Source organism: Paroedura picta, chromosome 7 (assembly GCF_049243985.1).
Source record: "Paroedura picta isolate Pp20150507F chromosome 7, Ppicta_v3.0, whole genome shotgun sequence".
NCBI classification, from domain to species: Eukaryota; Metazoa; Chordata; class Lepidosauria; order Squamata; family Gekkonidae; genus Paroedura; species Paroedura picta.
In genome coordinates, this window is record NC_135375.1 from 46,646,611 (window position 1) to 46,674,526 (window position 27,916).

A 27,916-nucleotide genomic window follows, 5' to 3' on the forward strand; every position below is an offset into this window, starting at 1 on the left:
GATCTCCTAGAATTACAAGTGATGTCCGGACTACAGAATTCAGAAGTCCCTCCCCTCCCCAAGCTCTGCCCTCTCCAATCTCCACCCACAAACTTTCAGTTTTCCTAGCCCAGCCTAACTACTCTGCAACATTGTGAGGAGGATAAAACAGAGAACACTGAAAGCCACTGTGGATCCCTATTGAAGAGAAAGATGAGATAAAAATAATAATAACTAAGCAGCTATGTAGGCCTGTACTCAGAATGAAGAAAAGGGGGTACAAATCCAAGACTTGGTTCATGTCATTGCAGGCCACTATTAAACATGACAACAAAGCATTTTGGAATATAGTTAATGGTTCCCTACAGAGTTCAGCTGGCCAAGCCAACATAGGAACCCATATCCAGGGGTGTGGGAATGCCACTTGGAAAATATGTTCAATGACCCCAATTCAGTGTTAGGCAATATTGCAGAGAAGTCTGAAGACTTGACTATTTGGGAACCAGTGTCACTGTATGAAGTTAATTATTGTTGATTATGTGTCTAAAGCCTGGGTATGAACTGGGAAAATGTAGTTCAATTCAGTTCATAGTTTGTGGCATGCCTGGTTTTAGAATCATGAACGACTAGAAACTAAGCCCGCTGCACCCCGAATACAGCGGGTGCTAGCGGGCCTTGCGATCGCAGCAGGGCGCGTCTCCGGCTTTCCGGCAGCTGGGTACATATGCGAGGGCGGGCATGGGCCGGGACGCGATCCGTGGCCGCTTGCAGGCCCCCCCGGGAGGCGCGCCTACCTCTCAGGAAAGCAGGCATCTTCATGGGCTGGTGGCTCTGGCCTCGTGGTGGGTGTGGCGGCGCTGGTCGTGGAGGCCAGTTGAGAGGCGCCTCACTTCGTCGACCAAGGGAGCTGTGTCAGGCTGCCTGGCAGGGAGCCCCCGGCAGCTGTGCTCTGCGCGACTGCCGGGGGCTCCCTTGGGCAGCGGCCTGACGCGGCGAGAGGCGCTTTGCGCCTCTCGCCGCGTCAGGCTGCAGGCAAAGGAGCAACTGCGAGCCACGCTGCACGCAGCTCGCAGTTGCTCCAGCGGGGACTCGGAGGGACCAATCGGCAGGCGCTTTGCGCCTGCCGATTGGTCCCTCCAGTAGTCTGTCCAGAGGAAGGGGCCAATCGGCACCCTTCCTCATCATGGACACATCCCGCCTCCCAAGCCCTTATCCTTTTATTTAGTCTGTGTTTTATTTAGCTGTGTTAAGATTATGAACTTCTGGTAGTCAAATGAACCAGTGAGGTTTGTGACCCAGTAGAATAGATCCTATGAAAACTACAGGAACTAAACTTGCAGAGTATCTCCAGCTGACTCTCCTCTACCAGTCCTCCAGATATTGTGAGAATTAGATTTATGGGGTCCACGTTATACCCCCCAATAAGGTGCCCCCGCTCATGAAAGTGCTTTCTGTGGAAATGACAGGCAGTCATTTTCCCCAAATGCACTTTCCTAGGGATGCCTTCTTTGGGGGCCATTACTCACATTACATAAATTCAGGGCCATTACGCACGGCTTCAAAGTAGCAGGATGGTTGCCAATTGGAAACGCTAAAAATTTGCCATAACCCACGACGTCGTACACAATCTGCAACAGTCCTGCAACCGACCCGCAAAAAGCGCTTCGTTGTAGCGCTTCTAGGGGAATCCAGAAAACTGGATTCACCCTCCGGATAGCGATACACTCCTGCAACCAATCTGCAACAGTAGCGCCACAGACTTGTGCGTTACCATTGTTGCGGTTTCTTCAAAGTCCCTCCTCCCGAGCCTTTCCTCCTAACTTCCGGCGAACTGTCCGCCATCTTTTTTCTCCGAGCGAGCGGGGATCTACGAGGCAACGAGACAGCGACTGGCTTTCAAGCACGATCACTTTATTAAATTCTGCCTGGACACCACAATAGTTTTCCAAAAGCACAGTGGCACACACCGTCACGTTCCAAACATTTGCCCATAGCTTAAAACCCCGTCTACCGTAGGCCAGTACTAGCGGAGTCAACGTACGGGGATCATTTTTAAAAACTTTCCTCTGAGCGTGCCAACGAACGTTCGCCGCTCGCAGGCTCCTGTTTAGATTACTGGGGTTCAATAGATATGATTCGAGGTGATTTCAAGAGGGGCGGTTTATGTGTAGTGGGTCTTTGTGTGGTTCCGGGTGCGTGGTTGTGCTTGGGTGCGGACAACCCCTTCCATCGGCGGCTAGACCTCCGGCAAGCGGAGTCGCCGTCCGCCGTTCATTTTAAAAAACTGTCCGCTGAGCGTGCCAACGAACGTTCGCCAGTTACATGTCATTGATTTATGCTTTGGTTGGTGAATATTATTGGGGAACTGTCGCGTACCACTGCAATTGCTCTCGGTTTTACAACGGCATGCGTTTTTGTAATGGCGGACATCTCACTAAAATGGCTCCCGCTGCATGTTCAAACTGCTCTTCCCGCGTGTGGACGAATCAGCGCATGCGAGAAGTCAAACAAAAGGCGCTAATCTGGCCTTTAGGAGCAGATCCTGTTCCCGCGCGAGGAGTTTTGAACGTTACATGTGACCTAATGTGGCCAATGCGCGTGTCCCCTACTGCCCTCTACCAATCAGGAGCCGGCTAGTCCCTTTGTCTTTGTGTGCGGGAAGGTATATGATCCGTTGCACCCTGCACCTCGCACCACCATTTTGCTCAGCTACTAGCGAAAGCAACATGGAATCCTCTTCTCAAGCCTCGTCCGTCCCTGCAACCGGCCGTGGCCCAACTTGGAGGGACACGGAGATCAGGGACCTGATCGGGATTTTCTCGGAGGAGAAAATCCAGGACGCGTTCCAGTCCTCCCACAGGAATAGGGAGGTCTTCGAACAAGTGGCCATTAAGATGCGTGCCCTGGGCCACAACAGGACCGGCCTTGAATGCCGGTCGAAGACCAAAACAATGAGGGCAGAGTACATGCGTGCCGTGAACCATAATAAGGGTTCCGGCAACGAAAAGGTTACCTGCCCCTACTTCGAGGAGCAGCGCCAGCTGTACGGAGACGGGGAAGGAGCCGGCAGGCCGAAGCGCGTCGGGAGGAGCCTTAAGGTGGTTCGGAAGCCGGCTGCCCCGGTCGAGGAACCACCCGCTGAGGAGGATCCCGGCGAGGGAACCTCGTCCAGCTTTCGGCCTCCACCCCCCGTCCAGCAACGACCAGCGGAATTGGTCACGGTGGACCTGATGGCCATCGCTCCTGGGGAGCCGGAGGAGGTTCCTGACCAAACGCCCCTTGCCTCCGGTAAGTAATTTTCTTTTTATTTTGTATTTTATTGTTTTTATATTGAGCAAATGTGTGTTCTGACGTTTGGGGATCGTTTTCTCGTGTGTTCGTTGCTACGCATAATATGATAGGATGTGGATTGCTTTGGGTGGCTTTTTAAAACGGTCGTGTTTAAACAACTACCCAAACAGTTTTGCAGCATGCCTCAGCCATAGGCCTTCTGCAGCGCTCTAGCCACTACTTTGGGACCTTGATGTGTGGTTCAGGTTGTGTGCTTGCTCCTTTTTCACCATTGTATGCCTTGTGTTCGTTGCAACGCATGCTATGCTTGGATGTTTGTGGATTGCTTTGGGTGGCTTTTTAAAACGGTTGTGTTTAAACAACAACCCAAACAGTTTTGTTGCATGCCTCAGCCATAGGCCTTCTGCAGTGCTCTAGCCACTTCTTTGGGAGCTTGCTGTGTGGTTCAGGTTGTATGCTTGCTCCTTTTTCACTATTTTCTGCTCTTGTCCACAGAGACACAGATGCCTGGGACGGTGGTCCTAGAGTCCCCTGCAGCAGTAGCAGAGGACAGTGATTCTGGGGCATCCACAAATGTTGGTAAGTATCAGTTGCAATAAGGGGGGGGGGTTTAACTGCTTTGTGCTTTTCTGTTTGTGCAGGGCAGCAGCACTGCCAAGAGACAGAAGATAGTCCCTCAACGTTGCTGCTTTAGGGTTTGAAGCTTGCTTTGCCACACTTTGGTCCTTAATCATGTTCTTTGTTCCCTTTTTTCAGATTTCATACCCGGGACACAGGAGGAGGAGGAGCGTGGGGTGGCTGGACCTCCTGCCCTGCGCAGGCGGATACACATACAAGATGGTGAGCGTGCATGAACTGTTCCTTTCGAGCCATGGCTGCAGGACAATGTCTGTGTGCAATAACTGTGTGCTTCCTTTTCATTTTTGTGCTCCCCTGACATTGTTCTGAGTCTTGGTTTAACATGTAACCAAGACAGGCCACCATGGGCAAACAAACAATAACCGTGTGCTCCCCTGGCATTGTTCTGAGTCTTGGTTTAACAATATGTGACCAAGAAAGGCCACCATGTGCACCAGGGTGGGTTTTGACTGTCTCGTTGTTACTAACAGTTCTTTTTCTCTTTTTTATGCCAACAGAGGTCCTTTCTGAAGACGACGAGCCAGCTGGCTCACCACCCAGGGGCGCTCTCCCGGCTGAGGAGAGGCTGGCCAGGGAACGCGGCAGGCTGCGGCGCGTCTCCGTCCTCACTAGTGTGGGAGAAAGGATCCTGGAGCACTGCCAGGAGGAGTCCAGGCGTGCAGCTGCTGCAGACCAGGCGATGCTCTCTCTCGTGGCCCAGGAGGGCAAAAAATTCCGCGCCATCCTTAGGGATTCGAACAACTCGCTACGCGAAAGCGTGGAGGAAGTTCGAATGATAAGGAGGCTGATGGAGAGGGCGGTCGCGGTTATGGAGGCGGCCCCCCCTCCTCAGATTATCGTGAACGTCCCCCCCACCCAACCCCCCCCCACCACCTCCAGCACCCCCCCCACCCCCCCCACCACCTCCAGCACCCACCCCACCCACCCCCTCTCAGAATGCCGCGACACAAACTAGAAGGAGGACTGTTCTCGGGAAGAGAGTCGTGAAACCTGCGGACAAGTTCTCCCCCTCCTAGTTTGGGCCATTTTGTCTGTTTATCTGTGTTTGCTGTTGTCTGTTCAATAAAGTTTATGTTTTTGACTCTGTCTCAGTGTACCCTCTCTAGTGATTGTGCCTATTCTGGCACCGTTGTGTGGGTTGTAGGTTGGAGGGTGTTTTAAAGGTTAAAGGTGTTTTAGGAGTTTGGGGTGAAAGGTGTGCGAGTGCAAGGAGTCACACTGGAGTCTTTTTCAGGAAATTTACAACAAAATTTTATTTTCAGAAACAGTTCAACAGGGGAAAAAAACAAGGGAATTTAACTTGGACCCCCCCCACCACCACCCCCACCCTCCAAGAAAGCCAACTTTTTTTAACAAATTCAAATATTTAACAGGGATAGAAAAATGGGCAAAGTAACTGGGAAACCCCCCAACACCCCCCACCCCAAAACACAAAAAGAAATAAAAACTTAGGTCCCACCGCTCCCCTCCCCAGCCCCTTCCAGCGCCCTCACTCTCCTGCACAGCCGTCCCACGGTCCCCCTAACTTTGCGCCGGAAGACCTCTTCGTCCTCCTTCTTCTTAACTGTGTGGGGAGGGAGAAAAAGTACACATTAGTGCCACACATATTTTCCTATTTTTGTAGTTTACATGCATACACTTATTGGTGGCCTTAGCCACAGTGTGAGAAGAGTTGGGCAGTGGGGAACATAACCTACGTTCTTCCGCCTCCCTCTGCTGCCTTTGCTGCTCTAACTCCCCTTTGAGCTCTGCCACTTCGGCCTCTAAGGCAGTCACCCTTGCCTCCATGGCACGCAGCCTTGCCTCCATAGTTTCTGCTATAGAAATCAAACAAAGAATTTAATAACACTTCAAATGGGAGCATCACAGCAGGCTCCCATATGGCTCCATGGGGGTACACACACATGTGTCTCCCGCACAGGCATAAAACTCTCACCTGCAGCCTGTCCTGAGGTGGAAGGCCCCTCTTCCTCCTCCTCACGCTCAGGTGCTTTTGCCATCTTGGATGGTGATTGTGTGGCTGGGCAAAGAAAAAGAGAAATCATAATTAAAAGCACACAAACCAGAGATGAAACACAGCTGGTAGACACACCACAGTTAGAGTCAAAGCGCATAACCAAAGTGGTTCCACACAGTACTGGCGGGCTAAGTCAGAGGGGGTTGACAGCATATAAATACTATTTCGAATTTCATTGGGGACAGTAGGGGAAAGAGGCAGCTAGTCATGCCATGCATGTTTAAGGGCAAAACACAACGAGGGCATACTTACCCATATGCCTCCTCATTTCCAGGGGGGGCTTCCCAGCCTTCTCCCATATTTTGACCATCTGGTCATGGAAGACCGTCCTCCCGCTTGGCTGCGGGACCCCCCCCCCCACTGCTCCAGACTGTTGAGGAAGTCCAGCTTCACTCGCTTAAATTTTGTCCGGACCTGCTCCCAGGTCCGGACATAGCCCCTCTCCCTCAGCTTTGATGCCAACACCAGGTAAGCACCCTTGGTGTGGCAGTGGGTGCTGGCCATAAGGCGGCCAACACTTTTCGATTGGAGCACCAGCTCCAGAAGTGCCTCAGCCTCGGCGCGCTGCCAGAAGGAGCCCTTCCGTGGCTTCGGCATCTTCGGAATGACGGTTAGGGAACGAACGTGCGTTGCTCCGATCGACCACCCCTATTTTAAATGTATCAAAGCTGCCCACCAATAAAATTATTCCTTGGAACATAAGTGGATTGATCCTCCGGTTTGACAGGGGTCGCCAATACTTCCTGGCTACCCGCCTCCCCGAACTTTCCCCGCTCAGCGCTTCCGTGTTGTGTGTGTCAATTTCAGTGGGAGTTAGCGTTTAGGGCTGTCAAAGTGCTTTTGGACCAGAGAATCCCCGTTTTTTTGCTGGCAAAGTACACAAACCGCACAAGACAAGGTTAAACAAAGAACACTAAACTTTATTCAACAACAAGAGAGTGGGAAAAACAATTAAACACGCCTCCTGTTTCTGTAGATGTGGGTGGCTATGGCGTCCCGAACCTTGCACCCCTCTGTATAGATTCTTCTTCTCCTTGCTTCAGGGATGTCTTGTGTGTCCTCAAGGACAACAGGATCAGGTTCATCCACAGGGAAGGGGATGTTATGTCCCTTGTCCTCGCATATGTTGTGCAAAATGACACACGCGATGATCAGCGGAGTCACATTGTCTATATGCACGTGTAGTCGGGACATCAGGCAACGGAACCGGGACTTCAAACGTCCAAAGGCACGCTCCACTACATTCCTTGCCCGGGAGTGAGTGAGGTTGTAGTGGCTATGCACGTCTGTCCTTGGCCGCTTGTAGGGAGTCATGAGCCAGCGTCGTATTGGGTAGGCTCCGTCCCCGAGCACCAACGGCGGCACACGCACGCCCTCAATGGTGGCGGTGGGGTTTCCTGGAACAAAGACCCCTTCGTCCATGGCTTTCCTGAGGTTGGATTCCCTGAAAACAAGGGCATCATGCCTCCTGCCACTCCACCCCACCTCGGCATCGATAAACCGGCCGGAGAAGTCCACAGTTCCTTGCAGGAGAACAGAACAAAAGTCCTTCCTGTTACCGAACTCCTTTATGCTTCCCCCGGGGGCACGGATAGGGATGTGGCTTCCATCGACGGCCGCAAAACAATGCGGGAATCCGAGCCTGGCAAACCCGTCCATACTCTGGAATAAGGGAAAGAAAAGAATATAAGCCATGGCATGTCAGCGTGGGGTGTATCGCGTCTTCGTTGCTGACCTGTCAAACAAGAAAAAAAATTTAAAGGGCAAAGGGGATCGAATGATACTCACCGCTCCAAGCCGGTCTCCGAGGCACACGACTTTGCTGAACAATTCCGCCTCCATGGCGAGGCAGAACTCCTTAAGGATATCGCCAACCGTAGTGACTCCGAGTCCGAATTGCTGGGCTACTGTCCGGAAGTACTGAGGGGTTGCCAAGTACCACAATGCGACCGCCACCCTTTTTTCCACTGGCACGGGGCGCCGCATGCCAGTGACTTGCCTCTCCATGCGTCCACGTAGAGCCTCCACGAGTTCAAAAAATGTCCCCCTAGACATTCTAAAGTTGGCAATCCAGTGGTCATCATCCCAGCGAGCCCACACAAAATTTTCCCACCAGTCAGAGGATCTTTCGTCCGCCCAGAACCGGGGGGGGAACCGGACCTCTGCCAGAGCTTGCCAGTGCCTCTTTGCCGCCATGGTTGCCCGTTGAGAACGTCTTGTGCTGCTGGTCATCGCTCTGGCAATACGTTCTCGGTATTCCTCTGAAGCAGCCCTCCTATGCTGCACACTGGTGCGGATACGCTGGACCAAGGCAATCACCCGAGCCAACAATTGAAAAATAATCCTCTCCATTGCAACGTTAACCTGTGCTGCGGGCAGTAGGCTACGCAAACAAAGAGAGGCCGACCGCGTGTCTGCCCAGGTGCATATAAGCAGGTAACCTGTGGGCGTGTACTGTGGGCGGGGATTAACCTTTCAAACATATCAATGCATCAACCTCTGGTTCATAGAAAACAATAGAAAACACGTTCCAAGGTCGCCAATGATTTGACGATAACGCGTTGCTACGGGTTTTCCTGGGTTTTTTAAAAAACAGGGGACCCCGACAAGTCCGGCTTTAGGGTCGAGGTCAAAGGTGTGGCCGCAGTTTGATTGACGGGCACGGGAGACCAGAAGCGCTAAAAAGGGACCTCCTTTGTAGCGAAAAGACGGAGAACCGGAAGCCTGTGGGTTACGAAAGTGACGAGAAGTGAAAGTGCTAAATTCCGCAAAAACCGCAGCTGTGCGTTACGGGCACAGCTAGTTACATTTCGCTAGTTGAAGTAGCGCTTTCGCTAACAGCAACCAAATAGCAACTTTGAGCTCTGTGCGAAATGGCCCTCAGTCTTCACCAAACAAAGCAGGCAGATCTAGAGACTTGGCTAGAAATTCCCTATGAGTTTGGTGTCTTTACTTTGCACAGGAGCTGTTCTACATGCTCCTGAACCTCCTCAATCTGCACTCCAATCTGAACCCAGGCAAGGTTCAGGAAGTTCAGGAGTATAAGTAATGGTTACTGTACAAGCTAGAGATTCCAAACTTGGATAGCATATAGAGGAGCATCCCTGTAAGTCTGATGTTTTGTTCTTTTATATGTCGATGATGCTGTCTTACTTTCACTCTCTGCTTATAGTATGCATCAGACTTTTAAGTCACCATACTCATGCCAGAATCCTTATCTTTATCTATGAACAATCAAAGATTTTTTAAAGGCCAGATTTGTATACCCTATGACATGGTTGTTTGGTGTTCATCCTCTTGAACAGATCTACACATTCAGTTACCTGGGTTTCCATTTTCATCCCTCTCTTTCCTGAAACCAGCATTGCAAATGGGGCTTTAGCCACTAATATAATTAATCTTGCAGGTTCTTTTTCTCCATTGGTGGGCATTACATTCCTTTGGCCTTACAAAAATTTAAAGCAAAAATAATGTCCTTGCCACAATACAGAGCCCCAATTTGGATTCAAAACCTGTACTGAATACATCCAAACTGCCTTCCTGCATGTTCTTTATGGGTGTCGGTATGAAGTGCATTCCAGCCATAGCTTGGTCTGCAGCAATCATATTCCTGCTGGCTTTCATTCTTACTCCCTGCCAACTATGATGAACTGTCTTCAATCTGACTCCTATTTTGGCTTTTGGACCTGGTGAATATACAAGAAATATGCTGCTCTGGGGTTATCTATGACCAATTTATTGGAGCTGGGATTAAACAAGGTCTGTACAATAGTAACAGAAAAACTTAAGAAGCTGAAATGGCAAATGTTCTATTCGGCTATTTATAGAGGTTTTGTCCCTTCTGTTCCTTTTTCATATAATAAATCTTTATCCTGTCTTGTAGGTTCTGCTTATTATAGCCTTTTCCCCTTAGCCCGTTTTAACATGTTCTTTTTAGCAGAGCTAACCAACAGATTTCGGGGGATCCCACATGAGCAGAGGTTATGTCCCTGTGGAGATGGTTGTTGAATCCATTATACATTTTTTTTTGTTCTCCTGTAAGATGTATACCAAGCAAAGAGCAATTATTTTAGCTCTGTTTATGGGTATCTATCCAGGCTCTTCTCTAGCTTATCATCTGTTAAACCTCCTTTCAGTGCCTAACTACAGGAACTGGCACAATTCATCTCATGGGCACATCATGACCAAGTCTTGAACATGGCCTGACTGAGCAGATTCAGAGAACTGATTTAATTTTGATAGTGGTCTTATTAATATTTTACTTAACTTAAGAGGGATGAGTTCCATTCTTTTATGCTGTAAACTTTTGAATTTGAAATGTGTGCACTTACTTATTGTATTTTACCAAATATCTGTATTAGGCCTAAGCTGTAAGTCTGACAAGCTGTTGTGCTTTATGTACTATTATTTATTTTTATTTATTTATTAGACTTTTATACCGCCGTTCCCCTAGGCTTACAGCAGTTTATAGGATAAAAATTGCAATAAAACCCATAGTTAAAACCATTAAAACCAGTCCACAGCTCATCAGCTAACTGCAGACATTTTAAAGACAATTTGATCCTGAGTTGCATTTTCCACAGTGTCAAGAAACCCACCTAAAACAATGTCTCAGCTTCAGCTGCCTATTAAAATGGAAATCACAATTTATCCATAAGTAAACATAGAGAAGCAAAAGATCAAAAGAGAAATGCACATCAAGCCCACTTTGCAAAAATAAAAGGTAAATGAGTTGAAATAGGGCTGGATTTCAGATTGGAATAACTTCATGGATTAATGTGGTGTGAATGTAGATTGGAACATTAGCCAAAGGAAACAAACACTCAGATTCAGTTGAATAGCACTAGTTATTTCAGTTGTCACATAGACCATATGGAGAAGTCATTGACCTAATGTAAAAGCACAGGAATACTACATAGCCTGCTCTGCTAACATTTTTTAGTTCATTTCAGTATGGTAGAGTTCATTCAGCGAAACACCTCCTCGTATGACATTTTCCTAAGTGGGATGTAACTGAACCAGGGTCTAATATTCCTGTGCCCTGGTGTCATTTGACTACCATTATAATTCTGTCACCATTTTTGTTCTGGATGTGGATAGCCTCACTCTCTTTGGGTACACATTTTTGAGGGCAAACGCAGCACATGAAACACGAAAATGCAAATATAGTTAGGAATTCTTGTTATCATGGAAGCACTTGTTTCAGTTGTCATAATTGTCATAACATTTTATTTTATTACATCTCTATACTGCCCTCCCTTCTGGATCAAGGTGGTTTACAATATAAATTCATGGTTCACAGCTCCATCCAACTTTGGTACATTATAATGTTCAAACTCATTAACTTGTAAATTTAACACTTGCAACTAATATAACTACATAACTGTCTTTTGATGAGGTGGCTAGACTTGGGGTTGTCTTGTGTTGTATCAGGTGGCATATCTGGTGGGGAAGGGATCTAAGGGGTCCCAGATGATGGTATTGGCTTGTTGGCCTCAACTGAAAGCTTGGCAGAAGAGCTCTATTTTGCAGGCCCTGTGGAACTTTGCTAGCTATTGCAGGGCCCTGATAACCTCTGGAAACTCATTCTACCAAGTGGGGGCCAGTATAGAGAAAGTCCTAGCCCTGGTTGAGGCCAGATGGGTTTTGTACATCAGATGGTATCCTTGATCATCTGATGTACAGATTACATTTTCCACAGAAATGTATTCTCAGGGACATTTGGAACAATTCTCATCCCCCCCTCCCCCAATTTCCAAGCATATCTAAAAAATAGACATTATCGACCAATGGATGATGATGATGATGATGATGATTTAATTTTTAGACCACCCTTCTCCAAATAGGTCTCAGGGTGGTTTACAACATAAACAGTTAAAAACACAATAAAATCCCCATGAAAACCTCCAATTTATGTCAAACAGCATATCACATATAACATATAAGCGGCAGTGGTCTCAATATTGGAGGGGATCCTCCGATGGATTAGTGGGAGAGCTGCCCCGGCCTCAACCATATGCCTGGCGGAAGAGCTCCAACTTGCAGGCCCTGTGGAAAGCTGGTAGATCCCGCAGGGCCCTTAGCTCTTCTGGAGCTCATTCCACCAGGTTGGGGCCAGGACCGAGAAGGCCAGGTGAACATCCCATGGGCCCAGGACAACCAGTAAATTCATACCTGCAGAGCGGAGTGCTCTGCGGGGGGCATAAGCAACCAAGTGGTCCCGCAGGTAGATGGGACCCAGGCCGCATATAGCCTTAAAGGCCAATACCAATACCTTGAATCTGATTCGGAAACAGACTGGTAACCAGTGCAGATGACAAAGCATGTGGGCCCTCAAAGGTGGGCCCTCAAAGGTGTTCTAGTGAGGACCCTGGCAGCTGTATTTTGGATCAGCTGTAACTTTTGAGTCAAAGACAAGGGAAGTCCCATGTAGAGCAAGTTACAGAAGTCTAATCTGGACATGACCATTGCATGGATCACTGTGGCCAGGTGTTCTGAGGACAGGTAGGGAACTAGTAGCTGGGCTACCATTCACTGACCATTTCCACATGTGGAATCTGTTCCTGGACAGATTTCAAATTTTGGCAGACTTAGAACCCCCTCCACATGACATTGCCTGCTTCCCTAGGCTGTCCATTAGCTGGGTCGAAATTGGCCATTTTTAACTCATGATTTTGAGAATCATCAAAATTGTATTTGCATGCCTAAATTGGATGTCCCATTGCTGAGCCACCAATGAGCAACCAGGGATAAGCCTGTATGGAGGGGGAAACATGTGATAGTCCTGGCAGCTTTGTCCCACCCTTGCACCTCCCCTCCCCTTTCCATTTCCTGCTCTGAGTAATTTTTTTTTAAATGCCATGGTTTGTGTTGCAGCGTGACTACAAGCCTACATTGGCAAAAGTAAAATACAATCTTCTTTAAAGTGCCCACTGTCTTTTGGGATCAGGCAGGCAAAACACTTATGTTTTCTGGAGATGGGGAATGAGCTGGGAAAGAGGGGGGTCAGGTGGTGATCAAGAATCCTTCTCCCGATCATACAGGGGTATGAGCACCTTGTTTTTAAGCTAGCCGTTAACACAAAATATCTTTTTTGACTCCAGGGACCATGTGCAGCCTTCTCACAACTTGAGCAGGCAAAAACAGCCCCGTTTCTGTTTTCTGGAAGTGGGAAATCAGCTGGCATAATGCTATTTTTAACAAAGTGAGGAAATGCCCTTCATGTTGCAGCCTTGTCAGGAGGCAAAAAGCCACGATGGGGCAGGGAGAAAATGTGGGGGGGGTCTCTCCGTGAGGAGGGCTGCAAACATGAGATTTGCCATCCTGCATTTGCATGCAGGAAGCTACATCTCCCCCCTCCATTATAACATTACTCAAGCTGATAGAATCCATTCATTCATTGGAAGATCAGAAGAAGACGATCCATCCATTCCTTCCATATTCCTGAACCAGAGGATAAAGCAGAACCTCTAAAAGTCATGATGGAAAAATATGAGAAGGAATCAGCAACCATGTAGATCAGTGATCATGGAAAGGACTAAAGTCATGTTTGCACTGAATATTGTTCTTGAAGTAAATTTAACTGTTGTGGAACTGTCTCTAAATGAAAAATTCGTTTGATGAAATAAAAATTCCAAAGGAATCATGGATTCAGATAAGTTGGTTTTTATGTCTGATATTCTTTATATAAGCAATGTCTTGAGATAATGTATTTTTCCTCCAAAGTCCTTCAGGGTTCAGTTCTTGGCTTGTTACCCTTATTATTTTATATTAATGCCATTGATCCAGGCTTTTAAATCACAGCATTTCATCTCTGCAGGGATGACACTATTATTTATAGGTCAGGCAGATATTTACATGGCATTTAGTTCAGTCTCTAGTGTGATTTTGATAAATTCCATGATACTAAGAGTGTAGATAATGTCATTGTTAAGGCTTTTAAAGCAGGCTCCAGAATAAAAACTGTGGATTATGCTGCATACAATTCTTACACAGCTGTATTCTGTCTAATTCTGATGTCAAATGTTAAGAAATATAGTCATATTTCTTCGTCTTTAATATAACTTTGTTCCATATATGGTTGGAATTTCTATAGTGTTCAAAATCTAGAGGCATGATTGAAGGTTCTCTATATTCCAGCTTTTGTGACCATTTTTTTGGAGTGTAACAATATAACATTAATTTATTCCACTAGATTTGGCACTATGTCTTCTTGATCAGGTAAAATATCCTAAGATGGTAATCTGATTCTGGTAGCAAGGCACGACGCAGTCTCAGTAATTGGTTGTTAGGTCCAGGCTCACAGGTAGCATCGAAGGAAGCTAGCTACACAAACTGTTGAATCAGCAGGGCTTTCTGGTTAAGCCAGGGCTTGACGATCCTGGACAGGAAGAGCTCCCATTTGCTCCTGGGGCTCATCTTGCCAGGGCTTGATTGAGCTCTGATCCAGCAAATCACTATAGGTGCTTGCAGTGATCGGGCTCAGTTGTTGGAACATGAGTTGCTATCCTGTCTCTTCTTAGTTCATTAGTTGCCTCCTTGCAGATCCACCATCTCTGTTGGTCCTGCTGGGTGGGTAGTGGAGGGAGGACTGGTAGTCCAGGATCTGGCCCTACAAGGCAAGGGCCTGGTTGTTCTGGATTCCAGCATGTTGGCAACATTGTCTGGAGCTAAGCCTTCAGGAACATGACTTTGTTAAGGCCTTTGGATCTAGGGACTCTGGATGTGGAAGAGGCTCTCAGTCTGGAGGGGTCCAGTGGTGTTGAGTTCCCTGCACTTCCTAGTGTTTTCCTAGAGTGTTCTGTGGGTCACATAGACCATCCAAAGAATCTTTTCCAAGTCCAGCTTGGGGGAGGGGGGGGGCTTGAAACACATATACCACTGCAGACTTATTTATTCATTGCATAATTATTAACAGTGTAAATATGGACAGAGTTACACACTTCTACATCTACTGAAGTCTTCTTATGTGAAAGCAATATTTTTTAAAAAGCAATATTTGCTTTAAAAATCAAATAAATTTCTACCTGATTAATTGCAGTAAACATTACATGTTGTCATATTCTTCCTTCAGCATTGTCCTTGCAACCACCCATCCACATATACTAAAATGATGGAGTGTGCCTGGCCCAAAATTATCTAGTGAGCTTCATGGCTAAATGGGAGCATGAACCTGGATCTCTTTAGCCACTATACTACCCTGACTCTCTAAGGTGTTATGTGGCAAAGTTAAATGGAAGGAGATCCCCCTAGAAACACTGCCATACAACATATTTAGAGATATATTCGAGGCAATTTAGAAAGCAATCCTTAGCAGATCTCCTCATAATCCTACTCCGTTCTATTCAGTGGAGCTTGTGCCCAGGAAAGCATTCTTAGGATTCTGATGATAATGATGTCTTTTTGAAACCAATAAAGCTGTTCATAGAGACACAGATTGCTGGGGAAAATATTTGGAGCCTGGAGACATTTTATACTATTAGGTCCTCAATGATGGGTGTCCAAATGATGGGTGTCCAAAAGATAGGTGACAGCTTATTAACATCTTTTGTTTAATGTGCCTGCTGTGTGAATATGTCCACTGTAAAATGCCTTAGTCTTGCAAATCTTACATAAAAGCTGACATTGGTATCTCACTGTGGATCTTCCCAAGAGGTATGACAAGCTGTTTGAGGACCATGCTGTTGCTGATGCCATCTGAAGTTTTTTTGCTGCAGTCATCCAATTAAGCCAGGGATGAGGAGACAGTTTGAGATCCTGTTTGACATACAGAGTCAGCTTGGAGGCTATTTTAAAATACATATTTGAGAGTTCCTGATGGCTTGTTCATGCCTAAGCATACTGAACAAAAGATAACAAGGAGAAGCAGTGCACAAGTGAAGCAGACCCGAGAGCTAAGCAAACAGTACAAACTTCACTTTTAAAAAACAATTGTCCACCACTGTGGTCATTTATATTCTTAGTGAGGGCACAATCTGTTAAATCAATTTTATCTGCAAGAAAGATCCCTGACAAGAAGGTTGGAGTTTCCATGCAAATTTCTCTATATCTACTACTGCTATGACTTCGGATGATTATGTACCAACAGATAAAGCCAGATAAAAATGTAACTTAGTTCATTTACACAGAATGACAGCTTCTTCCAAGCCCATTCTAGATCCGTCTTGGTTTATAATAGCCCCCTTCAGATTTTGTACAAGCTTTAAGTGAATGTGTACAGAGGACTATCTGCTACCTTCCATGAACATTCAGCTAAAATGAGCCTCTAAATAGGTACTGAGGCTCCTCTTTGCAATTGGATCCCTTCTGATTGCATGAATATTTACTGAATGCATGGATGAATATCTGAGGAGGTTTTATATTCACCTATCCTTTGTATATCAACATCATGTTAATGTTACTATTTTACTTTGTTTTCAGTGACTTTGAACAGGAATTTTACAAACCTATTTTGAAGAGGAAAAAAAAACATTTCACATCCTATATTTGACTTGCACCAATATTGGGTATAAACAAGGCCACAGCTTTATTACCTCCCCATGGGAGGGATGGCACAGCATGGGAGAGGGAGCCTGACCTAGCAGTCAGCAGACTGCACCAACAACCCACGGAGGCCAGAGGTGCCCTGGGGACCCGCACCATTCCCAACCGGGAGAGCACATCCCCTTGCCTACTGAAGTTTGCCACTAAGGGAACCGACCTATGCGGAGGAACCAATGGGCATCTACCTCATTTGGCTGTCTCCAGGCCACCTGGCAAGTGAGCCCCTGGCCTCCCAGATGGGTAAGCTGCGCTCATATATGCGCCGTCTCGTAGAGAGGCCCCAAACCCCGGGGAGTCCAACAGGCTCCATCCCATGCAAACCCACAGCTGAGACAATTATTGAACAAAACGTACACCTTGAAACCCTGAACAATTTTGTATACAAAAACATAGGGTGGGTGGGAGGGAAGCAGCTTCCACGTCTGCCCTTTATGCTGTGCGCACGCGCACACTAGAAAGCCTCTGAGAAGTTGCCTCTCCCTCCCAGCAAGCCCTCTGCCACATCTCGAGGTAAGTCTCAGCTGGGTTTTTCTAATTAGACAGGGTGGACCAGCACTTTTCAGGATAGTCAGTTCATCTTTGTTACTTTAGATTGTCATTGCCACCATGACCAACATGGATATTCTGCATGAACACATGTCATTCTCCCTGGATTATTTAGAATGATTAGTTATCAGAGATGATGTATCTGCATCTACACATCCTCTTCCAGCTGGCTCAAAGCCTTTATAAGCCCTTCGGGAATTTAAGATTTATTCCTTAGATTCAGTGACCCAAGGGTTATCTGATTTAAGCCTCGGCTTTAGGACAAGGGCATGCACTCATCAGTTCTTCAGTGGCCAATGTTCATAACCCAGACTACAAGCCAAGAGCTGAGAACAGATCTAAGGAATACTGTAGAAATTTGCTTAGAAAGCAGAGTAGTTTTTTTTTAAGACTATTCAGCTAGACAAGTGAAGACAGGCATTTGCATAGGAAAGCCCCACCAATGAGTCCCACTCTTAGTAACAGCCTTGCTCAGGTCTTTACTGAGTCAATTAATAATTCCTGAAGAGCCACATTTTCCCCTCAAGGTGATCAGCCACTCCCTTACCCTGACAAATACATGGGGTCATATAAAAGTAATAAAAGTCTCTTAAATGTGAGGTCCTGGTCTTTGGGCTGGTAGGTTCAGTTGTCTGAAGTGCTTTGGGTTGTTTGCAGATTATAAAAGCTCCAAGTGCACCAGGTAACACAACAATCACATGCAGCCTGCATATGATTTTGCCACTATTTTGCTATTTATTTATTTGGACAATGCCTTTCCTTCCACAAGCTTTATGCAAAGGTTAATAGGACAGGTAATTTAGATAAAATTTAGAGCTGAAGTGCTCAAAAAGGATTTTGAATGTTATTGGAAACCTTTGTATGTTGCCTGTTCCCAGCTTTTGAAACATTAAAGTAATTCATCAGAAGTTATAATTAGTTTGGTTCCACCCTCCTTAGAGAGATTTTCATAATACATTTTAAATATTTTGTTTAACTATTTTAAATGTCCAAAGAAATATGACATCAAGCGCTTATCTTGAGAAACTGGTTGCAGCTGTGTAGTTTCTCTTGTCAAAGAGACGGAGATCTGTTCATGAGAGTTCAGAATTACAGAGAGCTAAAAGATCATCTCCTGGGAGCAAGACAAGGTCCATTGCTTGGCCAAAATGTCATGTGTGGGGTGGCAGTGAACAAAGGGATCAGAGTCCAAAATATGCAGGGCAAGAGAATGAAAGGAATAGAAAGAATGAAATATCAATCATGTTCATTTAGTGAACTAAATATTTTTAAATGACAAATCCAGACATTGGTGGTGAATGGGGCAACCTCTGGTTGCCAGACCTTTGCTGGCAGGAGTTTGGGGGTGGTACAGACTATCAAAAACAGCATCATGTGATGCTGAAACATCACTTCTGGGTGAGTGCCTGGAAGTGATGTCAGCTGTGTCACGTCTACAAATTTCCCCAATTTCTATGGCAGAAATTCCTAAAGCGTTCTGTGATGTGGAAACAGAATGCTTTAGGACAGAACTCCCTTTTCATTCCACTGCTCACTTGAGCAGTGCTGGGGGCCAGAGGCTTGCTGCATGATTTCTAATGAAAGCAAACAACTTATTAGGTCTAAAGCAACAATACTTTAGTATAATGAAGACACAATATGAGAGAGAAAAAGGGGTACTTATATTGTGAAGCGGATGTCTGTAAATTGGATTTCTGAAAAGTTAAGCCTGATTTGGCCCTCTAAAAGACAAAAACTTACATGGGCTCCACATGAGGAGATACACTTTACTGAATCTTGAAGGTCTAGAGTGGTGGCCCAGTCTACAATCCCAGTTATCATGAGGGAAAAATTGAGGATAACCTGAGGATATTTATAGAAACTAATTTTTTTTCTAGTAGGATTTGCAAAGCCAAAATATACGTTTCTAATTCAATCCCAGTCACACCCACCTGCACTATGATATTGACCAGGAGCTGGCTAAAATGCATTGACAATGAATTTTCAGGTCCATTCCGCACGACTTTAATGTAGCAGAAGGCTTGCAAATTGTAAACGCTACTAATTTGCAGTTCCGCAAGACGTTGCACACAATCTGCAACACTCCTGAAACAGTCCCGTGAAAACTAATTCATTGTAGCGCTTCTAGGGAAATCGGGAAAAGTAGATTGACCCTCCGAAAAGCACTACACTCTTGCGAACAATCTGCAACACTAGCGAAAAAGACCTGTGCATTCCCATTGTTGCGGTTCCAACAAAGTCCCTCCCCTTAGCTCTCTCCTCTGAACTTCCAGCGAAGCAATCACCATTTTTTTTCTCAGAGTGAGCGGAAAGCAACGAACCAGTGAGGCTTGATTCACCCAGCGAGGCTTCTCCAGCTACAGTCCCTCCACAGAAGTGCTTTAAAGCTCCCCTAAGTCCCCAGGAACAACACAGCCCCGTTTGCAAGTTCCCTTAATTTTCGGCCGTGCGGTGGGGGGGATTTTTTTTCACTCGGGGGAGCATGGTAACAATGACTCGCCAGCTCACACGCCAGCTAGATGGGTCTCTACATTAGGAAGAATCAAGGCATATGCGTTGCAACGTGTGTTTTTCTTTTTTTTTTTAAAAAAAACTGTTCTTAAAGGTAAAGGAGCTTTTCCGGAGCATGATAACAACCATCCATTGACTGTTTGTTTGATTGACGACCAGGGGCAAGACCAAGCACAGAAAAAATCGCTTCCTTTCTAGTGATTTTTGCTAGACCAGAAACCTGTGGGAAACAAATGAAACGCTACTGGATTCCACTACAAAGGCAGGTATGTGTAACGCGGAGATTGCACTTTTAAAAATAGCGTTTCCGCTTTGTGGAACCAATTGGCAACATTGGTCCTTGTACGGAAACACCCACAGTGAAATGTGCATTGCCATATAAAAACTTTGCATGTTGCCTGTGAATGATGCAGAAGCTGAAAGATGCTGCAACATCCTACCACTTATCAAAAACTGAAGGCAATCTACAATGGGAAAGCAATGGTTAAGCTACCTAGCCATCCTGTGTAGAGTGTGAACTAGCAGGGTAAATTGACTGTGTGGGGCTAATTCATGATTTTACAGCCCAAAAGTCCAGAAAAATAAAGCTTTGTGTAAATTGACCTTATATTTACAGACACTTTGGTCTGTTGAAAAATCAAGACATATGCCCATTATGCATGGAGTGGAAGGTCCGCATTCGGGGTGGAATGGCAGCGGCTAAAATCACCAATTATGCACACTGCAGACGGCAACCGGGTGCAGAGTCAATGTATGCCATCGAAAAAGCCGCGTTAGTGAGATGCGGAAGAAAGTGGAGCTTCCCGGAACCAGGGCACAACCAGAAGTGGCTCCACAGTAGCCGCATGCATAATCGGATACTCTGGGTTTTGCCACCGTTGCGTTCCGTCCTGTGCGTAAGCGGTTTGCTTCGCTTCTTCCTCCTCTGCATTCTCCATGCTGCCATTTCAGCAGCCATGCATAATAGGCTATAGACAGGACAATCCCTTTTTACTGACCAAAAGCTACCCAATAGTTAGCAAACTTGTAGGAATCTCAAACAGAGTGATTATTAAACCAAAGTGGCAAAGGCAGGCATTTTTCAGAGATGTAGACTATATAACAGTAATTTCAGAAAGAGATCAACTGTAGACTGTGGTGTTTGTATGTAAATGTGTATGTTACAAGTTTGCACTTGGGGCCTGAAAACTAAACCAGGTCCTGGAGGCAGCAGACCACAGTGATCAGAATAAGGCAAAATGTCCCGTGCATAACCAGTGTGCTTCGCCTCCGCATTTTCCACGTGACCCGAAATCGCCGTTTCGGCGGCCGTGCATAATGGGCCGTTCTCAAGACCTAAAGGCTCTTTTGTTTCTTTCGTCATTGTACAGTTTCAGAGATCAGACTCTTCAAGGTTTATGCTTTTGTACTTCAGTGCAATTCCCAGCTCCTAGGAACTGATTCACAAACAATGATTCTCAAAGATTATTCAGTTCAACTGACTCAAGATTTAGCAAATGGAGCAGATAAAGACATTTTGATTACCATCCCCAAACCTCATATTTATGCTCAGGCTCTTTTAAGATAATATGATGACTCCCAAGTATGTGGTTTCAAAATGATAATTGGTTTGAGGTTTGTTTAGTTAGAAAGATTTTACATGGACAGAAGGCAATTAAAAACTCTCACTGTGGCTACTTCATTTACAGTCTGCTTTTTGGACAATGCAGACTTGATCTGTGAATAATTCAGGATAGAAATTAGGATTTAATACAAATAATGTATGAGCTCTGTAAATTAACTGTAAGGGGTGAGACAATTTTATCAGCTTCTTAGTACCTTTGTATGTCCTCGCAGTAATCTTCTAGCTATTAACTGATTTTATGCCCAGTTGTATTGGGGGGGAAAAGATGTTCGATAGTATTCATTTTGTGGTGAAATGTTCTGCTGGATAACAAGAATATCCTGCTCATGTGCAGGTCATGATATTAGAAAATGAAGTCTCAAAACAGTGTTATTTGGTACACAAATAGAGACTCCAATACTTATGGGAAACAGTGCTTACAGGTTGGTGTTACCTGAATGGACACTACCTTGAAAACTCTCCAGGGACCAGGAAGCTTGTCAAAAAGTCACAGGACATAGATAAACACCCAAAGAGTTTTAGAAAGCTTAACTGCAGTAGCCCCACTAGAATTGCCAACTTTAGTTTGGGAAATTCCTGGAGATTTGAGGGTGGAGCCTGGGGAGGGTGGGCTTTGGTGAGGGATTTCAGCAGGACTTAACGCAACACAGTGTCTACCTCTCAAAACAGCCAGGTGTAATTTTGGGAGATCTACAGGCATCACTTGGAGTCTGATGATTGTATATCACCATAATACAAAGGAAAGGCCTAGGCATAAGAGAACCCAGCATGTAGATGACTAAGGGTAGATAAATCCAGATTAAAATATCTCCCCTCCCATTTCCATGAAGCACCCTTTATAGAATTAAATTTTCATTACTCTGAAAGCTGGCCAGTGTGGATAAACAGATTCTACTGGTTCTTCCAAACCTTTGGGTTAGATCAGCAAAGGAAAAATAAGTGGATGTTCTTATGGGCTCAGGAGCAGACCCACACCCACCCTCCTCAGAAAAAGGAAGGTGCTATTATATGTATTTTGGGACTACAAGGTGGTAATATGCGAGGAGGCCAGGGGAGGGGGATAAAAGTTAGTTTCAATTTTACTTCAGCATGGTGTACTGGGCCTAGTCTGCACGCAAGAGATAATGCACTTTCAATGCACTTTAGAAGAAGATTTTCCTGTTCCGCACAGGAAAATCCAGCTGCGAAAGCACATTGAAAGTGCATTGTATGCAGACTAGGCCCTGGTTTCCTGTTGGGGGTGATGGGAAGTGCTGTCAAGTTGCAGCCAACTTATGGTGATCCTGTAGGGTTTTCAAGACAAGATATGTTCAGAGGGTTTGCTTTTGCCTGTCTCTGCACAGCAATTGTGGACTTCTTGGCATTTTCCCATCTAAATTCTAACCAGAGCTGACCCTGCTTAGCTTCTGAGATCTGAAGAGATCAGGCTTGTTTGGGTATTAACTGTACACAATTCACTTTCTACATCAGGAACGTCTCTGTGTATATACATATATCCTGCAATCATTTCCTTTAAATCCAAATGGGGGCACAGTGCAGCCAACAGTTCTGTCCCACTGATATCAATAGAGGAATGCCGAGTGTCTGCATAAATTATTCTGGGCAGTCTTTTAAAATAACTTAAATTGGCTGAAACATGCCCATGTTTGGAGTCAGTGGCTATTTCAGCAACCATTTGTAAAAGTGTCCAGTCTATTTCCAAAAAGCAACCACTTTTCATTGCCTGGTATTTATATCTTTGCTGGTTCTCTCTGTTGAACTACATTAAGGTTATAGAAGTTGCAAATGGAGCAAAGGATGACAAAAAGGGGGAAAGTTGACAGTCTGGCCCCCAAATGACCTTTTGAATCTTCCCCTTTCTGTCAAAACTGGTCATAAGTGGCACCAATATAGTTAGCCCTGGGTAGGTTCTTGCTCAAACTGCTGTCATAACAATTGGGGCAATTAGGGCCATTGAAAAAGCACATGCCGTTAGCTTTGCTGCAGTCATTTCCTAGCCTAAGGTAAACACTATACTTTCAAAGGGAGAACAGACCCATTTCTTTCCATACATTGGAAACAAATATTTTCACTGAGAAACGAATGAAACTGTACAGGCATCCTGTGCAAGTAACAGATAAATCACATGATCTGCCCATATTATTCACATTAGATTTTTGGCTATTGACACCTGTTCTACCATGGGAGTATAGGCTGAAGTTAAATCTGAGTAAAATATTTATGAAATAAGTAGAAACTAATAATGGAGGTGGTGGTGGTAAGCAGAAATACACATGAGGAGCAATGCAAAGCAACAATGAATAATGACCAGCCATTTATATGTACAGGTTAACTTTAATATGGGGAAAATCTCTCTTTTTAACATGAAAATTGACTTGTGATCCATGATACAGTACACTTTTCAAAGATCTGAAATGTACTCCGTGCTCCTTTGCCCATTTGGTCACTATGCTTATTTGTGAAAGTGGATAATAATGCATTTGCTCATTATTATTATTTTTTTGCAGACATTCAAGATGAAAATCCTGGCTTTTGGTTTAACTCAATAGGGCCTCAGTGTTTTGTTCTGGATTTAGAAACTTGTGGTCTGATACATGACAACAAGTTGATAAACTTATATACTTGTATTCTTTTTGTTGTTGTTGCAGGTGTGCCGCGTTCACAGTGCCATCCTAAGGAGAGTTACATCATCCTAAGCCTATTGATTTCCAATTTCTGGCCTTCATCAGAGCCAATTTTCATCTTTCATTCATTTCCACAACAAATCATTGAAGAAGTTTCCACTTGGCTCCATTATACAGAGAAGCAACCGAGGCTGCCAAGTCAGTCAAGCGAGTATATGGCTGAGACTTGAGCTCAGACTCCTAATTCCAGTTCAATATATTTTCTAGAAATGACATTTTTAATGCATACATGTATGCACAGTTATATTGAACTGATGTGTTTTTGGAAAGCAGACTCTCAGCAGTTTTTCAAGACAGTACTGAAGTTCAGCAGGTGATGAACATTAAGCAGTAATCCATCCAGTTCTGGATGGCAAAAACTGCAAAAGCTTATTTTGAACCAATAAGAAAATGGCTGCCTGCATCTACACTGTGGTCTTGTAAAGACCTGGTAGGTTTTAGCTTCACAATGCATAATGATGTAATTAATTTGCTTTTCTTTGAGGAAATTAGAGGTTGGCTGTTAAACAAGTTTACATTATCCCTTTCATTCCCAGTCCATTATTTCTATTGTCTATGGAGAACTGCTGTAAATGCTGATGTTTAACAGTTTAATAGAAAAGTTTTGCCATGCTTACTGAGGAGTGACTTCTGAAAAGGTTATGCTGGTGTACGCTTTACTATGACTTTTAATTAAAGTGTTTAATTGTTGCCAGGTGTGTAACAGTATTGCTAAATGTAAGCACTAATTGTTTATTCTTTCCTCTTTGTTATAAATTGAATAGATTTGTGAATGCATTAGTTAGAAAATGAGACTCAGGAGGCCTGCTCATACACAATGTGATTCTCCTTCAGAGGTCAGAATAAAATATTGTTTAAAGGTGCAAACTTTTACTCATCTGTCTAGTATGCCAGACAGCTTTAATAGAATATAGAAAACTAAGCGCTGTTCTAGACTTTTAAAATCCCCATTTCTACTCTTTCTCCTTTGGGTCTTTTCAGATATAGTCTATTTCCTGGCAGACTGCTCAACCATCACTAATCTGCCATCCCAGCACCTGCTTCTGCTGATGATAAATGGCTGTTTCTTAACATTCAGACTACTGGCTGAAGTCGCTGGGAAGGAGTGATTCTTGGCCCAGTAAGTACCACTGTTCCTTCCTATGATACGTAAGGTAGTGTCCTCAGCAACTAGTATGACGTTCAGTGCTTATAACATTATCAGGCTCAGTGAATGCAGGAACTGTTTCTCCTGTGGGGGAGTTATTTATGCTAGAGTCCTCAACTCTTATTGGGTACATGTAGAGTATAGTAGGGCAGTTTGTTGGTAAACCCACGGGGGCAATAGAGTACTCACTCTTTCTGTAAAGCTTCGAAATGTGGTTAAGGGTGGTGGCTAGTAATTTGGTGAGCCAGGTTTGATTTCCTTCTCCCCCAAGTGCAGCCAGAGGGACGACTTTGGGCTCAACACAGTCCTGTTAGAAGCTGTTCTGATTGACCAGTAATATCAGGGCTCTCTCAGCCTCACCTACCTCACAGGATGTCTGTTGTGGGGAGAGGAAAGAGAAGGTGATTGTAAGCCACTTTGAGACTCCTTTGGGTAGAGAAAAGCAGCATATAAGAACAAACTCCTCCTCTTCTTCTTCTTCTTCTTCTTCTTCTTCTTCTTCTTCTTCTTCTTCTTCTTCTTCTTCTTCTTCTTCTTCTTCTTCTTCTTCTTCTTCTTCTTCTTCTTCTTCTTCTTCTTCTTCTTCTTCTTCTTCTTCTTCTTCTTTGCCAGCATTGTGTAGTGGTTAGGAGTGCATACTTAGAATCTGGTGAGCTGGGTTTGATTCTCTGCTTCGTCCACATGCAACCAGCCTTGGGCTTGCCACAGCAGTGATAAAGCTGTTCTGACCGAGCAGTAATATCAACACTTTCTCAGCCTCACCTACCTCACAGGGTGTCTGTTGTGGGGAGAGGAAAGGGAAGGTGATTGTAAGCCGCTTTGAGACTCCTTCAGGTACAGAAAAGTGGCATATAAGAACCAACTCTTCTGTTTCTCCCCCTCCTCTTCCTTCTCCTCAAAATGGATGAATAAATAAGATGTTGTTCTGTCACTGAAGCTTTCTGGTGTCTACTTCTTTGTGAGAGACATGTCAGTCACATCCTACCCAACTCTCATCATTTTGAACGTCCACACTTGTAGCTAAGACAGTTGAGCAAGCAGAAAGCTTCTCAATTCCATTGGCTGAGTGGTTTAGATTCTATAGGGAAGAATGAAGAGGGAAAGATTGTAGCCAGGAGGCAACATGACTGGATCAAAAAGTAGGAAGAGAAATGGATAGGCAGCAGAGCTGTAGAAGTGAGACTAGGGTGCTGCAAGGCATAATTCTCTCCCCAACTTTGTTCAACATTTTTTTGCACCCTCTTTCCCAGCTGAACTGAAGGTTTAGGCTTGGTGCCATCAATATACAGATGACACCCAGCTCTGTCTCCTGATGGTGGCAACCTGAATTGACTCCCAGGCAGCCTGAATTGACCCCCTGAATTGCCAGTTGCCTGGAAGCAGCGATGTAATGCTTCAATCAGAGTTACCTGTAACTCAACCCTTCCAAGATGGAAGTCCTGTGGCTGGGCAGAATAGGGCCAAGTGAGGAAGCATGCCTTCCCTGTCTGGATTGGGTGCGACTGTCAGTTGCATTCTCAGCCAGGAATTTGGGTGTAACCTTTGATGTGTCCTTATCTATGGAGGTGTAGGTTTTGAGACTAGCTCAGCTGGCATTTTCCCACCTTCATCAAGCCAAACTACTAGAGCCCTGACTGGTCCTGGAACACCTGACTGGTCCTGGAACACCACATCATCCATGCAACAGTCACTTCTAGATTGGACTTCGGTAATTCACTTTATGAGGGCCTAATTTTATCCTTTCTTCAGAAACTAAGTCTGGTTCAGAATGCAGCTGTCAGGGTCCTTACAGGAACTCCCTGGAGGGCACATATTCAACCTGTGCTCTGGCAGCTGTAATGGCTCCTGGTTGAATTCTGGATCAATTTTATGTTATTTGTACTCATCCAGAAGGCCATTTGTGGTCTAGGCCCTGCATATTTGAGATATCTTTTTATCACCCCCCCCCCCAAGAACATTCCACTCCTCAAACACTAACCAGTTCATGATGCTGGGCCTTAAGGAAGTATGTCTGGCCTCAACTAGAGCTGGGATATTTTCTGACCTGCCCCCTAACTGGTGGAATAAGCTCCTGGATCAGATCTGTGCCCTGCTGGAACTGGCACAGTTCCAAAGGGTCTGCAAGATAGAGTTTTTCTGCCAGGCTTTTGGTTGGGGCCAGTAAGCCTAATAATATTTACTGGGCCTTCCTTATCAAAGACACCCTTAGAATGGTTCCAGGTTAGCTACAGGCACTTAAAACCCAGTACCGCCGATGTAGATATTATTATTTTTACACTGTTGATTAAGTTAATTTTAAATTTAGTTTTAACTCATTGTTTTAATCTTACTATGTGATGTATTTATGAAATGATACACACCACCCTGAGTCAGCTTGCTGGAAGGGCGATATAAAAATTAACTAATTAAATAAGTATTTATATAATTATTTGAAACAATTAGTTTTGAGAAATTATTAGCCCACTTGAAAGGTCCTATGGCTGAAATCTTATCATTTCCTTATAGGTAAGTCAAATGGCACATTTATACTAATTTACATGATATCCTTAACACGCCCGCCGCACCGCGGGCGCCGCGGACTAAATAATTCGCTAAGCCCTCAGGCGGAGGGCTTTGTCCATGATGAGGAAGGGGCCGAATTGGCCCCTTCCTCCTGACAGACCATCGGCCGGGCCAATCGGCAGGCGCTTTGCGCCTGCCTATTGGCCCGGCCGATTCCTAATCTGCTGAAGGAAGCAACTGCGAGCCGCACAGAGCGCGGCTCGCAGTTGCTTCCTTGAGGGCGGCCTGACGCATCGGGAGGCGCGAAGCACCTCCGACGCGTCAGGCCGCCGGCAAGGGAGCCCCTGGCAGCCGCGCGGAGCTTTGCGCCTCCCGATGCATCAGGCCGCCCTCAAGGAAGCAACTGCGTCAGGCCGCCCGCAAAGGGCCCGCTC

General features: G+C 45.2%; 1 long non-coding RNA gene across 3 annotated transcripts in view; it reads left to right on the forward strand.

Annotated features, from left to right (window-relative positions):
• LOC143842477 (uncharacterized) overlaps positions 1–27,916 on the forward strand; it is a 138,133-nt gene that overhangs the window by 55,890 nt on the left and 54,327 nt on the right. For 2 of the 3 annotated variants that reach the window (XR_013233128.1, XR_013233129.1), the window contains exons 1-4: positions 16,361–16,708; positions 19,620–19,791; positions 23,798–24,263; positions 24,815–24,953. This is a non-coding gene — a long non-coding RNA (uncharacterized LOC143842477). Of the gene's footprint in view, positions 1–16,360; positions 16,709–19,619; positions 19,792–23,797; positions 24,264–24,814; positions 24,954–27,916 lie in introns of those variants that run through there. The other variant, XR_013233130.1, reaches the window with a different exon arrangement.